Raw genomic sequence first — 16,080 nt, forward strand, 5'->3', positions numbered from 1 at the left:
CATAGCATTGCGTATGCTAGGTTGTATGTTAGTCGCATTGTGTATGCCATCTCATTTGCGTTGTGTTTAGGATAGGAGTTAGCCCAAGCACGGGAAACGAGGGACGTTTTGTACTCCTAGTGACAGAACGTGTCTCAATTTTCGGTCGCCGACACTCCGGATTACCCATGATGGAGTTTAGGTCTTGTTGTGTTTATATGTGCATTCATTTCACATCGAGTCATGCAATTCGACTCCTCGGCCATCATGCATCGAGATGCATGATTGGTGACACGAGGATCGAGGACTACACTCCCTGAAGAGTAGTCATGCATAGATATGTGAAAATACTTTGCTGTGCCCCTTTCTTGCTCTCTGTTGCAGCAAATCAGAAATCAGCAGCCTTCTGGAGCTTCACACAATATTCCGGGATTAAGTATAAACAGAGGCGAATCGGGGCATCGTAATGGATTTCCGCGCCAAGCAACTCAAGCATGCATCTTTCATCATTCGGAATAGAGCCGAGGCGGTCCATAGCTTGCATGCTAATTTACTTGTTTCCTAGTTAAACTGTTAATTAATTAGGGTTTTGTACTTATTCGGACTGTAATTATTATTCGGACTGTATTATTCATTCGGACCCTCCGAGCGAGGGCAATGTTGTAATAAGTGTGCGTGTGTGTGATGTATGTCTTCCAACCCCACGTCTTTCTCCCTTTTATTTACCCGCTTATGATGGTTAGATTATGGCATGTTTCAATTAGCATACTTATGCTTGCATGTTTGCAACATTCATCTGCTTTGCATGCACCGGGCTCGGCGCATCATACTAACTGCATTTGTATTTCAATTCCAAATTGAATACGTGTTAGCTGTAGCATCATCATATGCCATGTTTAGAATAGCCGAGCCTATTGTAGTTGCATTTTTACATGTGTTGCATTAGGCATTTCTGTATAGTTAGGATCATGCATGGATTTCTAACATAGCTTCTGTTTTGGCTTGGAGTACTTGGTAAGTGTTTATGCTTTAGCATCCTTGCATGTGTGTGAGTGACTGCCATGATAGCATGCTTACCATGAGGCTATTTGCTTACGTGATATACCTGCCTGAATGCCTGTGGGTGAAGGTTGAGTTTTTTGGATTGGAACAACTCATCGACTGCGAGTTTTAAGCCCACGAGATAGTGGCAAAACCATGTTTTCTAAACCCACCTGAGGGTGGCAAATCCACATTTTAGCCTACTTGCGAGTAGCAAACCGTTTTCAAAACAAACATGAGATGTTTCGTTTCAATTCAGACGATCCAGTCTATACTTGTATGCTGTACGCATCACATAGTAAATCTAGGCTAATAACCGAAATAAGAACACATAATGTTTTCAAAACTAGATATCATGGTTAGTAGAGGCCGATCTTTGATCGGGCGAGCGGGGGTGCTCACGAAGTGACCTTCCCCAATCGTACCCAAGTTCCCGAGCCGAGGCAACGAGTCAGGCTTTCCTAAATTTCCCCAAAAATAAAATATTTAGGTGGCGACTCTGTATCTGGCAAAGCAGTCCATGTTTGGCACTTCTTTCAAAAAAATCTATTTTCAAAAACGATTTGCCGGATTTGGACTCTTTGATGATTCATCGGTCTTGCATTGCACTTTGCGAGATTAGATATAGGACCGTGACATTTGAGTCTTGAACTGTAGTGAGACCAAATGAACAGAACGGGGGATTTCCTCCCGGGGCGTTCGGGGACGTCTACAGTCACTCATGTACATATTTGCCATAAAAAATACTAGCAATTAGAATCAATTAGACCAATTTAAGACAAATTCAAAATTTTTAGAGTCAAAATTGACACAATTGAAATTACAATAACCAAAATGATATGAGAACCAAAACATGGGGATTAGCAGTATAATATGCCCTTCTAAAAAAAAAAAATTATAAAAGTTTTGGTGTCTAGCAATAACCAAATATAATATACACAAATATAAGACAATGCAAATATATATATATATATATATTTTTTATCTCACATTTGTATATTATGTATTCGATTCCCTATGTACATATAGCACAACTGATTTTTTTATTGTGTTTGTTTTTTTGGTTATATCTTAGACCATTTGTAAGAAAAAGCCAAAAATCAACTCGCATATCATATTTTTTAAATAGCAAATATGTAAAATATTTCAATTCATTAGCTTAACTAAAACTACATTAAATAAAATTTTATGGTTAATACTTTTTTATGATTTTTTTTTTAAATTGTATTCTAAATTAAAATTATTTTAATATGACGAATGTTGAAGTCAATTTTGAAGCAAACAGACACATCAAATTGGACTAGAACACATGGACCAACTCATCTTGGGGAAACAATCTAACCATCATCATCTTAAAGAAGATTAAGCATTTCTAAAGAGAGGAGGATGTGTATACATATCTGAGAGGGAGTTTTTATGTGCATTAGGGCCGAGCTAGGCCAAGGCGTGGTAATGGGCCGTTCTGTGGGCCGCAGTAAAAAGGGCTGAGTGAAAGGACCTTGCAGTTAGCTCGGTCCAAATATGGTTACAGTCACCACGGTCGGAGTGATAATTAGCTCGGTCATAGTATTTGGAACCGAGGTATTTGGGCTTCTAATAGTGAACCTTGCTCTTGTTAGCTCGGTCAAAACTTACTATAGTTAGCTCAGTCTCAGCAGGCAACCAAGATGCAGGTGAACAAAAACCGAGCTATGTGTTGTATGTGAAGGTGCTGGATTGAGTATGACAAAGAGATATTGTTAGCTCGGTTATATTGTCATCCCACCGAGGTAAAACCATCTCATTTGGTTTAAGCAGTGAGGGGCGTGTTGAAGGATAAGTATTATCTTTCAGGAGTGTGATTCCTAGGAGGATTCTACATGGAGGAATAAGAGTCCTACTAGGATTGTGTCAGGCAAAAACTACAAAAGCTCACAATATAACCTATGTACAGGTAACACAACTTTGATTCTCGAATACACAGAGCTTTTGTCTATTTGTCTATTTTGCTGACTTAGGCATCGGAGAGGTATCCGGCACACACCCGCCGGCTAGCTCACGTTTGTGTTTTCAGGGAGTAAAGCGACGACATTTGGAGGAGTGCAGACTTGATCAACAGGATTATACGAGAAGATAATTTCGTGCTCGTACAATTGGCGCCGTCTATGGGAATTCCAGAAAGAACAAAACCTCTTGATCAAGTTTTTCCTCTCTAATTGGAAGCAATGGCGCACAATAAAGATTTGACGCAGTTCGCTATCGACGGACAAACCCCAGAGGAGGGTGGGAGGCGCGAAGGTTTGCCTTCTATCCCTCCCATGGTGGATTTAAAACTCCAGCGACAGAACCCCCGGAGGGATGCAAGGGGGAGGAGGGCTAACAACCCCCATCGCTCTCAAAGTCCTGAAAGACAGAGGCAGAGGATGGACCCTCAAGTTCTGGAGGATCGCGTGAAGGAACAAGACGAGTTAATAAGGAAGATGGTGGCAGACATGGAGTCAACGAAGTGCCAAATAAAAGGGAAATGGGTGGCGACAGGAGAGGGGCGCAAAGGCAACACGCCTCCTCGCCACTCGGAAGATCGTGGTAGGCATACCACACCATCGCAAGCAGAAAATAGGAGTCTTAGAATAGGCGACATGCAATCACGGACTTCCAAGACTCGTTACTTCAGGTCTAAGAGGACGAGAACTGAGAGGTCGTGTACTAAGGGAAGCACCTATAGGCCCTCGCACACGCACCAGACGTCATCTAGGCACACGGAGTTGCCTAGATCATCTGACTTACGAATTGTGCTTGAAGAAAGGGCCCGATGGAAGGAGGATACTAGGGCACGTGACCCGCGCATAGTTTCAATCCTTCAGCGGCTAGCCCCTCGGACGCATGAAAGCGTCAAGGTAGGAATGCCAATGTCGTGCCTTGCTTACTAACCAGCGGACAAAGTATTAGCAAGGTTACAAAGCTCGCCGTTCATTCCGGCAATAGAGAACGCACCGCTACCTTCAGGCTTCCACTAGCCCAAATTTACTACTTATGAGGGGAAGACGGACCCCTACATGCACTTGATCCACTTTCGCTAGGTTATGGCAGTATACCGGTGGAATGAGGCCTTGATGTGTATTATGTTCCCATCCAGCCTTGGTGACCTAGGTCTAACTTGGTTCGAAAGGCTACCAGAAGGCAGCATCGCCTCCTGGGCACAATTGGCAGAGGCGTTCATAACGAGGTTCAGAACGAACACCAAGACACTACTGGAGATCGACCAGCTACTCTCCATTGACATGGGCGACAAGGAGACGTTGAGATCCTACAACAGTCGTTACTGGGAAACCTTTAACCAGATTGGGGATTGCCCTATAAACCTTGCCATAGCACAATACAAACGGGGCCTGCCAGCCGGTAATAAATTGAAGAACTCAATTACAATGACGTCACCCCTCATAATGGAGGCCTTAATGGAGAGAGTGCACCAACATATTCGCGTGGAGGAAGACAGTGCCTGTGCTAAAGCGAAATCTGGCACAACATCAATACCAGATAAAAAGACTTCAGCAAAAGTCAATACGGTAGAACAACCAAGCAGGAATGGGTGAGGCAGGCGGGCTAACAGAGAAGACCCAGACAAAAGGAGGTTAAGAGTTCACACAGCCATTGCTACAGTGTTCAAAAAACCAATCTATCGAATCCCAAGTGAGATACGTGACGAACCTTTTGTCCGATGACCAGCTAAGTTGGGAGAAACACAAAAGGACTATGACGAGAGGTCCCGGTGCACTTTCTATGATAAAAAGGGGCACCGCACTAAAAATTGCATGCTGTTAAGGCAGCATTTGGAGGAGTTAGTGGTAGCTGGGCACCTGAACCAGTACATAGAAGGAGGGACGCAGCTAGCCCCCTAGAACCATAACAACCCAAATGGGATGCCGGTCGACGCTACACCTCAAGGCGTAATTAATGTAATACATGGGGTATTCGAACCTGAACGGGTATGTGAGCTCAGGGGAATGATCAAAAAGGCTGAGCATTTAAGGGAGGTATTAAGTGCACAACCTGCCGTCAAAAAGAGGAGAACAGAGGCCACAAATGTCATATCTTTTTCAGACAAAGATTTAGCAAGGATATACTGCCCTCACAATGATGCATTGGTTGTCACTCTACGCGTCAAGAATTTCGACATCAAGCGGATTTTGATTGACCAAGGAAGCTCATGTGAGATAATGTATTACGAAACCTTCAAACAACTGAAACTAGAGGACAAAGACATGGCACCTACAACATCTCCCCTAATTGGATTCAACTCAATGCCAAAGTGCCTAATGGGCAAGATAATCCTCCCAGTTAAGGCAGGAACCATGACGAAACAGGTGAAATTCTGGGTATTGAAAGTCCCTTCCACTTACAATATAATTTTGGAAAGGACATGGTTGCATGCCATGCGATCGGTAGCGTCAACCTACCATTAAGTATTGCGGTTCCCCAACGAAGCCGGAGTAATTGAAGAGGTCTTTGGAGACCAAATTATGTCAAAACAGTGCTTTGTCACAGTAAATGGCAGCTGCGCAGCAAAAGGGTTTGTACAGATGGTCGAAGAGCCAAAAAGTAATGAACTATTTGCGAATGTCGGCAAGGCAGCTAATCAGAAGGCAGTGGAAGACTTGGTACAGGTAAGGATAGATGAAAAAGACCAGAAAATTTCTTTTTGCTCGGCTCGTCTTTGTCCAGCACCGAGAGAATAGAGGTCATGGAATTTTTAACCTCTAACATCGAAGTGTTTGCCTGGACACCGTATGACACACCTGGCACTGACCCAAACTTCATCTATCACTAACTGAACGTCCATCCAACTGCCAGACTAGTTATACAGCGCACTCACAGATCAGCACTCCACCATGCCGAGATAGTGGCGGAAGAAGTGAAAAACTTGCTGGAGGCAGGTGCTATCAGAGAAGTGCACTATCTCAAGTAGATCTCCAATACTGTAGTAGTGCTAAAGAAGAACGAAAAATGGCGTGTCTGCGTAGACTACAAAACAGTCAACAAGGCATGCCCAAAGGACAGTTTTTCCCTACCACGGATAGACCAACTGGTAGACCTGACGGCAGGTCACAATCGACTTAGCTTCCTTGATGCGTACAGGGGTTACCATCAGATCGCTATGTATGAACCAGATCGGGAGGTCACATCATTTACAACGCCTAGAGGATAGTATTGTTACAAGGTCATGCCCTTTAGCCTAAAAAACGCAGGGGCAACATTCTAACGGATGGTTACCAAGATATTTGAGCCATTATTAGGCAGAACAATGGAGGCTTACATAGATGACATGGTAGTCAAAAGCAAGGATGAGAAGGACCATCTCAGGGACCTAGGTGAGATGTTCCAGATTCTAAAAAAGAACAAGTTGTGCCTAAATCCATCCAAGTGTGCATTCCGCGTAGGATCGGGCAAATTCCTAGGCTTTCTGGTGACTAACCGAGGTATAGAAGCATACCCTTCCCAGATCAAAGCAATTCAGGATCTTAAGAGGCCCAACACTGTCAAGGAGGTGTAGCATCTCACTGGCCTAGCAGCCGTGCTCAACCGGTTCATAAGTCGGTCGTCAGACAGATGTCGACCATTCTTCCAAGCATTAAAGGCCAAGTTTGAGTGGGATGAAGAATGCGACCGCGTCCTAGAAAGCCTGAAAGAGTACATGTCCTCTCCACCATTGCTAGCAACCCCAATACCTGGAGAAAAGCTCTTTTTGTACTTGGCAGTTTCACAACACGCAGTTAACGCAGTGTTGGTCAGAGCGGAAAGAATCCAACACCTACCCATCTTTTATGTTAGCAAGACCTTGCTGGGTGCGAAAACCAGGTACTTATCATTGGAAAAACTGGCCTTAGCCTTGATGATGGCCTCTAGGAAGCTGTCGCATTACTTCCACGTCCACACCATAATCGTCCTAACTGCTTTTCCCTTAAAAGCCTTGTTTGAAAGGGCGAACTTTTCTGGGCGAATCTTGAAATGGGCAGTGAAATTGGGACAATTCGATATCAAGTTTCAACCCAGAACCACAATAAAGAGCCCAAGCTTTAGCAGACTTTATGGCGGAGTTCACACCAGGAAGTCATCACATCTGCCCAGTTGACTTGACTGGTACAACCGAAACAGAGACGAAAAGTGTCGCAGGAAATGCGCAACCCCTAATACAAGATACCCAACCCCATTGCAAAACACACAGGCTTGAGGATCAGAAGGAAGGAATAAGCCATGCCATTCCTAGTGAGGACTCATCAGCAAGTAAAGCTTGGAGCAGACAGATAGTGAAGAGCAAACCCCAATAGTGGGCATAGACTTGGAAGAAAACATCAACAACACTCATGATCCCAAGACATCATCCGACCCCTCCACTTGCTGGAAGCTATTCGTTGGAGAGATGTGGAAGCTCTTCGTGAATGGAGCATCCAATAGGCATGGTGCAAGACTTGGCATAGTCCTCATCTCACCAGATGGCCTAATAGTGGAACAAGCAGTCAACCTTGGCTTCCCAGCATCAAACAATAAGGCGGAGTATGAAGCACTCTTAGCAAGCCTAAAATCAGCACTCTTCATGCAGGCCACCGAGCTAATGGTTTGTAGTGACTTCCACCTGGTAGTAAACCAGATTTCAAGCGACTACGAAGCAAAAGATGAGAGGATAGCAAAGTATCAAGAGTTAGTCAGAAGGGAAATCATGAAATTCGAAGTGGTGTGAATAGAGCAGATCGACCGGGAAGAAAACAACAGAGCAGACGAACTAGCAGGCTTTGCTTCAATGGCAGATACATCCATTCCACATCCATTACTGATCGACTTCCTACCAAGACCAAGCATTGAAGAACCCGAAGTAACTGAGGTATGCTGCACCGAACTAGGCCCTTCATGGATAGATCCCATTATAGTATTCTTAAAAGACGGCGTCTTACCTGAAGAGAAGAAAGAAGCCAACAAGATCAGAGCAAAGTCACAGCGATTTTGGCTCTCCCCATCAATGGCCTTGTACAAAAAATCCTTCACAGGACCTTACTTGAAATGTGTCAATCCTAGCAAGGTCGAGGCATTCTTGTTCGAGATACACAAAGGCGTATGCGGAAGCCACCAAGGGGGAAGATCATTAGCCTACAGAGCAATTTCGCAAGGATATTGGTGGCCTTACATGCAAGCAGATTCAGAGAAGTATGTCAAGAAGTGCAAGAAATGTCAGAAGTTCGCATACCAAATACGTCATTAACTAGCCCATGGCCCTTCACAATGTGGGGCTTGGACATAGTAGGACCACTTCCAACGGCGCTCGGCAACAGAAAGTTCTTTCTTGCAGCAACAGACTACTTTACAAAATGCGTGGAAGCAAAAGCACTCGCCTCAATAAAAGAGAAAGATGTGCAGAAGTTCTTCTGGCAAAATATCATCACTCGGTTCGGCATACCCAAGGCTCTAATATCAGACAACGACACTCAGTTCGATGGCAAAATTTTTAGAGGCTTTTGTGAGGAGTACAAGATAGAATTCTACAATTCTACACCAGCATACCCCCAAGCAAATGGCCAGGCGGAAGCATCAAACAAAGTCGTCTTAGATGGATTGAAGAAAATGCTGGAGAAAGTAAAAGGCAAGTGGGCTAAGGAGCTCCCTCATGTTTTATGGACTTACCGTATCATACCTCGGCGGTCTACTGGAGAAACACCTTTTTCCTTGGCCTATGGCATGGAAGTAGTAATCCCACTGGAAGTTGGCCTCCCCACTATTAAAAGTGAAAATTTTGACCCAGACTTAAATGGAGAAGCCATAGCATTGGAGCCCAACCTTGCAGAAGAGAGAAGAGAAAGAGCACTGGTTCACATCGCCTCATACCAGCAAGAGTTATCCAGAAAATATAACAAGACAGTACATCCGAGGCAATTCAAGATTGGAGATTGGGTGCTGCGCAAAGTAATGGGAAATACTCTTGTACCCGGAGATGGCAAGTTAGAGCCTAATTGAGAAGGTCCATACAAAGTGGTTGGCTTAGCAGGAAAAGGGGCATACCACTTGGAAGATAGAGACAGCAATGCCATTCCTAGACCATCGAACACTGCCAATCTCAAACTATTTTATTTTTAGCTTTTCTTTAAACATACTTGTAGTTTTTCTTTTTTCAATAAAACAAGTAGTTTTCTTTTCAGCATAATTGTTTTCTTCTGTAAAAATAGTCTTAGTGAGCTAGGGGCAATGAAAACAGAGTTGGCAGGAATAACCAACACTTAGCTCTAAGTTGACAAGAATAACCAACTTTGAGCTCTCTTCAGCCAAGATCAGGATCTAGGCTGAAGAAGTTTGGCAGGAATAACCAAACACTTTGGCTCTAAGTTGGCAGGAATAACTAACTTTGAGCTCTCTTCAGCCAAGATCAGAATCTAGGCTAAAGAAGGTTGGCAGGAATAACCAACACTTAGCTCTAAGTTGGCAGGAATAACCAATTTTAAGCTCTCTTCAGCCAAGATCAGGATCTAGACTGAAGAAGTTTGACACGAATAACCAAACAGTTTGACTCTAAGTTGCTAGGAATAACCAACTTTGAGCTCTCTTCAGCCAAGATCAGGATCTAGGCTGAAGAAGTTTGGCAGGAATAACCAAACACTTTGGCTCTAAGTTGGCAGGAATAACCGACTTTGAGCTCTCTTCAGTCAAGATCAGGATCTAGGCTGAAGAAATTTGGCAGGAATAACCAAACACTTTGACTCTAAGTTGGCAGAAGTAACCAACTTTGAGCTCTCTTCAGCCAAGATCAGAATCTAGGCTGAAGAAGGTTGACTGGAAAAACCAACACTTATCTCTCTTTAGCCGAGGTCAGGATCTAGGCTGAAAAGTGGTTGGCTGGAATAACTAACTTTTAGTACTCTTCAACCAAGATTAGGATCTGGGCTGAAGAGTGGTTGGCTGGAATAACCAACTTTTAGTACTCTTCAACCAAGATAAGGATCTGGGCTAAAGAGTGGTTGGCTAGAATACCCAACTTTTAGTACTCTTCAGCTGAGATAAGGATCCAGACTGAAGAGTGGTTGGCCGAAATAACCAACTTTTAGTACTCTTCAACCGAGATAAGGATCTAGGCTGAAGAGTAGTTGGCTGGAATAATTAACTTTTGGTACTCTTCAACCGAGATAAGGATCTAGGCTGAAGAGGTTGGCAGGTATGACCAAATAGATTACAAGGTTAAGACCAAGATAGGTATCTCGGCCAGAAAATATTATACTTCACGCAAATCATAGTAGAAAATAAATGCAAGCATAGAGTAAACTGAACAAACAGTTGAGGAAAACAAAAGAAGATTTCATTCAAAATTCAAGTCAAAGTTACAAGAAGTGGGACTTTAGCCCCGGTTACACATTCTTTCCAAGAGTAAAAAGAAGAAAATACAGGATCAAGTAAAAAGGTTGTTGAGATCCGCATCCAGATTAACTCGAAGCCCGGTTTCAGCAGGTAGCTCAGTCACATTTTCAACCATGTCTTCCACCGGTGGCTCTACCCGAGCTGACTAGACAACGGGATCATTGGCGACAACCGGGGCATTATTGGGTTCTGGGGACTCTTCTTCTTCCTCAACTTGAAGAAATTTTTGCTGAATAGCGTTAGCATACTCCACCATATAGCTCGAGATGAAGTGAGGAGGGGGATTCTAGAATACCTCGGTTTCTTCCCCTTGACCGAGCTTAAGGACGGCTGCCTTCCACCCACACTTGAAGAAGATGTCTTTGGTAGTTTCTCACTGCAAGACGTATGTGGCTTCGCCCTCCTTATAACCGTGATTTTTCGCGTCCTCCATCCTCTTCTTAAGCTCGGTTATCTCGGCGTTCTTTTTCTTCTCGACCTTACCCAGCTTACACAAATAGCGGTCCTTCAGCTCGATCAATGCCTTTTGTTTGTCCGCATCTGCCGAATCTACTAGCCCGGTGAGTCGGGCGACTTCTGATTGAAGCTCAGCCGTTTTTTGTTTGGCTTCGTTTAGCTCGGCCGTTTTGCTATCGGCCTCAGCCACGGCCAGCCTTGTCGTCTTGCGCAGTTCCAACACACACTTATGTGCAATGTGGTTTTTCTGCATGGCCTGCCAGAGGGCGGTAAGCAATTTTGAGTGAAAACCGAGCAAATAGATGTCCAAAATTGAAAAACAAAGGAAAAAGTACTCACCAACACCATTGATTTGGTGGCCGAGCGGATGGCTTTCAGCTCGGTGAGATGGTCATGGTGTTCTATGTCAGGGGGCAAGCACACGCTCTTAGCCAGGTTGAAAGCGAGCGTATGGTCTTTGTTTGCCACCACTGAATCTGTGTCTCTTATGGCTTGGTTCCTGTATGATAATTTCGGGGCCCATTCAGAGGAGCTAGCCCGGTCAGAACGCTCAAGCTCTGGGCTTGGCGAAGTAATTTGTGGAAACACGGTTTCATCCTCGTCAACAAGGCGTGGTTCGGTTGTGGAAGTCCAAGCGCACTTGCTTGGCCGGGATGATGAAGGCTGGGCGGTTGGAAAGGCTACCACGACCTCTTGTGTTTGGCCGACTTGTGGTACCTCGGCTTGATTTGTTTCGGTGATGAGGGCCCTAACTGCTCTCTTCTTGGCCATTTCTTGTTCCGCTGTTAATGGGATCAGATTGATTTGAGGTAGTGTTGGATCTGGTTCTGGAGAGGGTTCTAGAAGGAAGTCTGTCACCCTAATCTTCCTTCTACTGCTATATCTGTATGTCGGCTCAAAATTAAGTAGCTCGGCCCAACCTCGATCGCGATATCTTAGTGCGGCGCGGAGTGCGTCAAGATTGGGGTAACTGTACTGCAACTTTAATTGGTTCAAATCTGCATAAAGGAAAAGGCAACGGTTAGTACGGCGCAAAACTTATAAACAGTAAAGAGCGCACAAAGCTAAGCCGAGGTATTCATACCGGCTACTCCCTTATTCCATTTAATTCGGTAGCCCGGTATCTGGGCTTCCTGGTTTTCGAAATTGCCCAAGACCCAGAAAAAGTCATCGTCATTTACATCTTTATCTGGGGTGTTTTTTATTATTTTCTCTCAGCGGCGTCTTATTCTTAAGTTGTATACCCAGCCGTCTTCGTTTTGGCCTAATGAGTGTTGGTGAAATAACTCGGCTAGACCGAGGTTGAGGCCAAGCCGGTGATTTAGCTCGGTTATGCCATTTATTATTCGGTAAGAATTGGTGCTGAGTTGGGTTGGGCATATTCTAGTCTGCTTTAGGAATTCACAGAGGAGTGGTTGTACAGGGAATCAGAGTCCGGCTTCTACAATAGAAAGGACGGTGAAGGGACCAAAGCCCTGATTTTCCCACGGAGTTGTATCTAGCTCGGCCAGGGAAAGATGGACGTCATCTGGAATTTGGTAATCCTTTCGGAACTCGGTTATGGCCCTTGGAGAGTTCACTAAAAATTGATACTTCCCCATATGGACTTAAATTATGTATAATTTAGCTCGGAGTGCTAGCTCGATGTTGAGATGACCTTCAGTATCTCGGTTGAGCGTGCAAAGGTGTGTCTGGCCAACCTAGTCAGTCTGCAAAGTGGAGATTAAAAGTGTTAAGCCCAGATTGTTGGACTGTGCTAAAAGAAACAACGACAAAATAAATGGAATCCTAGCTCAGCTACGTGGGATACTATCCGTTTTTAGCTCGGTTGGAGCGAAGGACTTTAGCTCGGTTAAGTGGAACGAGGGGTTCGTAGCCCGGTTAAAGCTTAGGGTGCAGTATTCTTGGTTCGGTTTTGACTAAGTCAGAGAGCTGGTTTGGCCCCAAGTTTTAGCTCGATTGTTGGTTAAGGCTTTCTAGTTCGGTAGTGCGCACACCTAGTACAATTCCTTGGCTCGGATAAATGAAACAGGAGGTTCTTAGACCAATTGAAACTTATCTAGTTCGGCTGGGTGCACACCTTAAATACAACTAGGTTGCTAGTTCGGTTGACATATTATTTTGGATCAAAAGCGTCATTTCTCAGATTGGTGGTGAATCCAATGGGTCTATTACATGGTTTTTGGAACAAAGTGGTTATTTCCCCTGGAAACTACAAGAAAGTGTTTTTGAAAAACATATATACTATCCTATGTATTACAATACAATGCGAAATGAACAAAAAAGAAAAAGATTTGAGCCATGTACCAGTTCAAAATGAAGCAATTGAAGATGAAAACAATACCAGCAGAAACACGAGGTTGGCAGGTGCTAGGGTTACAAGAATGAAGACTCAAAGGGAAAGAGAGAGGGAAGATGAATAGTGATGTGTTTTGTTCGAAAGATAGGGTTTTGTTTTGTGTAAGGCATGAGTTTGGGCGGGATTGTTCAAATTTTGTGAGGTACGAGGGCGGCTATGGTAGCTGTAGTTAACCAATAAAGACTTGCCACGTGTCCAAGAGAATCGTAAGTGATTTAGTTTTGCAGCGATTGAAAAGACGTTTTTTGACCGAACCAATCGGTAGCCCGGTGATAACTTAGCTCGGTTGAAAGTCTAAGGTTTTTAGCTCGACTGGTAACAGGTAATCCCAATCATGCTACACAGATGGAATTAAGGGGCAATTGAGAGGGAGTTTTTATGTGCATTAGGGCCGAGCTAGGCCAAGGCGTGGTAATGGGCCATTCTGTGGGCCGCGGTAAAAAGGGCTGAGTGAAAGGACGTTGCAGTTAGCTCGGTCCAAATATGGTTACAGTCACCACGGTCGGAGTGGTAATTAGCTCGGTCATAGTATTTGGAACCGAGGTATTTGAGCTTCTAATAGTGAACCTTGCTCTTGTTAGCTCAGTCAAAACTTACTATAGTTAGCTCGGTCTCAGCAGGCAACCAAGATGCAGGTGAACAAAAGCTGAGCTATGTGTTGCATGTAAAGGTGCTGGATTGAGCATGACAAAGAGATATTGTTAGCTCGATTATATTGTCATCCCACCGAGCTACAACCATCTCAAGCAGTGGGGGGGGTGTTGAAGAATAAGCATTATCTTTCAGGAGTGTGATTCCTAGGAGGATTCTACATGGAGGAATAAGAGTCCTATTAGGATTATGCCAGGCAAAAACTACAAAAGCTCACAACATAACCTATGTACAAGTAACACAACTTTAATTCTCGAATATACAGAGTTTTTGTCTATTTGTCTATTTTGCTGACTTAGGCATCGTAGAGGTATCCGGCACACACCCGCCGGCTAGCTCACGTTTGTGTTTTCAGGGAGTAAAGCGACGACGTTCGGAGGAGCGCCGATTTGATCAACAGGATTATACGAGAAGATAATTTCATGCTCGTACATAAAATAAAATTTTATGGTTAATATTTTTTTATGAATTTTTTTAAAATTGCATTCTAAATTGAAATTATTTTAATATGAGGAATGTTAAAGTCAATTTTGAAGCAAGCAGACACATCAGATTGGACCAGAAGACATGGACCAACTCATCTCGGGGAAACAATCAAACCATCATCATCTTAAAGAAGATAAAGCATTTCTAAAGAGAGGAGGATGTGTGTACATAACTTTTGGCAGGTTAAAGAAGCAACAGGACTAAAGCCCTACAAGTTTTTAAATAAAACGATAAAATAAATAAATAAATAAATAAATAAAACAATTATATTGATGTTGACATCACCTAATTTGTTTTCTCCAAAAATGCATCAAAAATTTGATAACCATTATAATCTGTTTCAATTCTCTTTAACTATATCAAATAAATATTATAAATATCAAATTTAATTACAAATTACGTACACGTAATGCGTGCCCACGTATAGTATATTAAAGGGCTACACTATTTGGTGTAGATTGGAGTTCTTTGAATTTTCATACTTAAAATATCATTTAAAAAATTAGCTAATTTACTTATTGAAACGCATTAAACTTTCTAATTTGAAGGATAAATATGCAAACCAATGTTTTAACAACTTCACTAAACTTAAAAACCACTGTGCAATTTCTCTGTAGCATACAATATCTATATTTAAAAAAAAAAAAAATACTCTAACAATTATTAGCAGTTTGTGTTGGAAAATAGAGGTTTAGATGCTACAAAATAATTTGAAATAAAATAAGCAAATAAAATACTGTAAAAAACACTATCGACAGAGCTATGTAGTTACTGTCCTTAAGAATAGCTCACGCTCCTCTAAGTATGTAACCTGGTGCAACAACTTAATATCGATTTTTCACATCACAAGTGTGCACTCACAATGCGAAGGTGGTAAAGAACGTCATTTTAATCGACCCAATTACCAAACTAATACTATAGTCTTGTAAAAGATGAAAGACAACTTGTAATGAGAAATAAACTATTTTTCTCGAATCCGTGAGTATATCAAATGGTAATGCCAAATGTGACAAAGAAAAATGGGAATAGCTTCTATCAAGTCATTGGTGGGCCCGGTTTCGGGCCTATTTCGATAATTCAAACCGTTCAATGTGTAGAACTCGTCGAGTGCATCATGTCTGTAAAAAAATATATTGATTAGATATCGATAAGCACTTGATCAAATTGCATATTTTTTGCGTTTATTTTTAAAATCATAATTACCGTTCAAACAAATGCAATCTGATCAAGTAACTATTAATGTCCGATCAACGTGATTTTTTGCAGAGACGATGTACTCAACAAGATTTACATATTGCTGTTTGGATTATTAAGATAGGCCTAGAGTCTGCCTAGCGCGTCCTAACAACACCGTCCAGTCCGATTCCACAAACTAGAGAAAGGTTGATGTCAAGAAGGATATATTTGCCCATGGGATTGGATTATCTCAAGTTGGCCATCCAACTTAAGTAAGAGTTATAGTTTGGTGGGCTCATTTTGGGGCCAATCCCTCTTATTCGGACCATTTACTTTTTAAGACTCGTTGAATAAAATATTAATGCAATAAAGTAAAATGATCGGATATCGATAACTATATGTTTAAATAAAAATAGACTATATTTATAATTTCAAGAATAACATCTATTTTTTGTAGTACAAATATGATTCAAATATATAGTTACCGATATCCAATCATTTTAATTTTTAACATGAATATTTTACCTAATGAGTTTTAAAATGTGAATAGTTCAAATCACTGA

This window comes from Camellia sinensis, chromosome 6, assembly GCF_055761805.1.
Source record: "Camellia sinensis isolate YWXY chromosome 6, ASM5576180v1, whole genome shotgun sequence".
Lineage (NCBI taxonomy): Eukaryota > Viridiplantae > Streptophyta > Magnoliopsida > Ericales > Theaceae > Camellia > Camellia sinensis.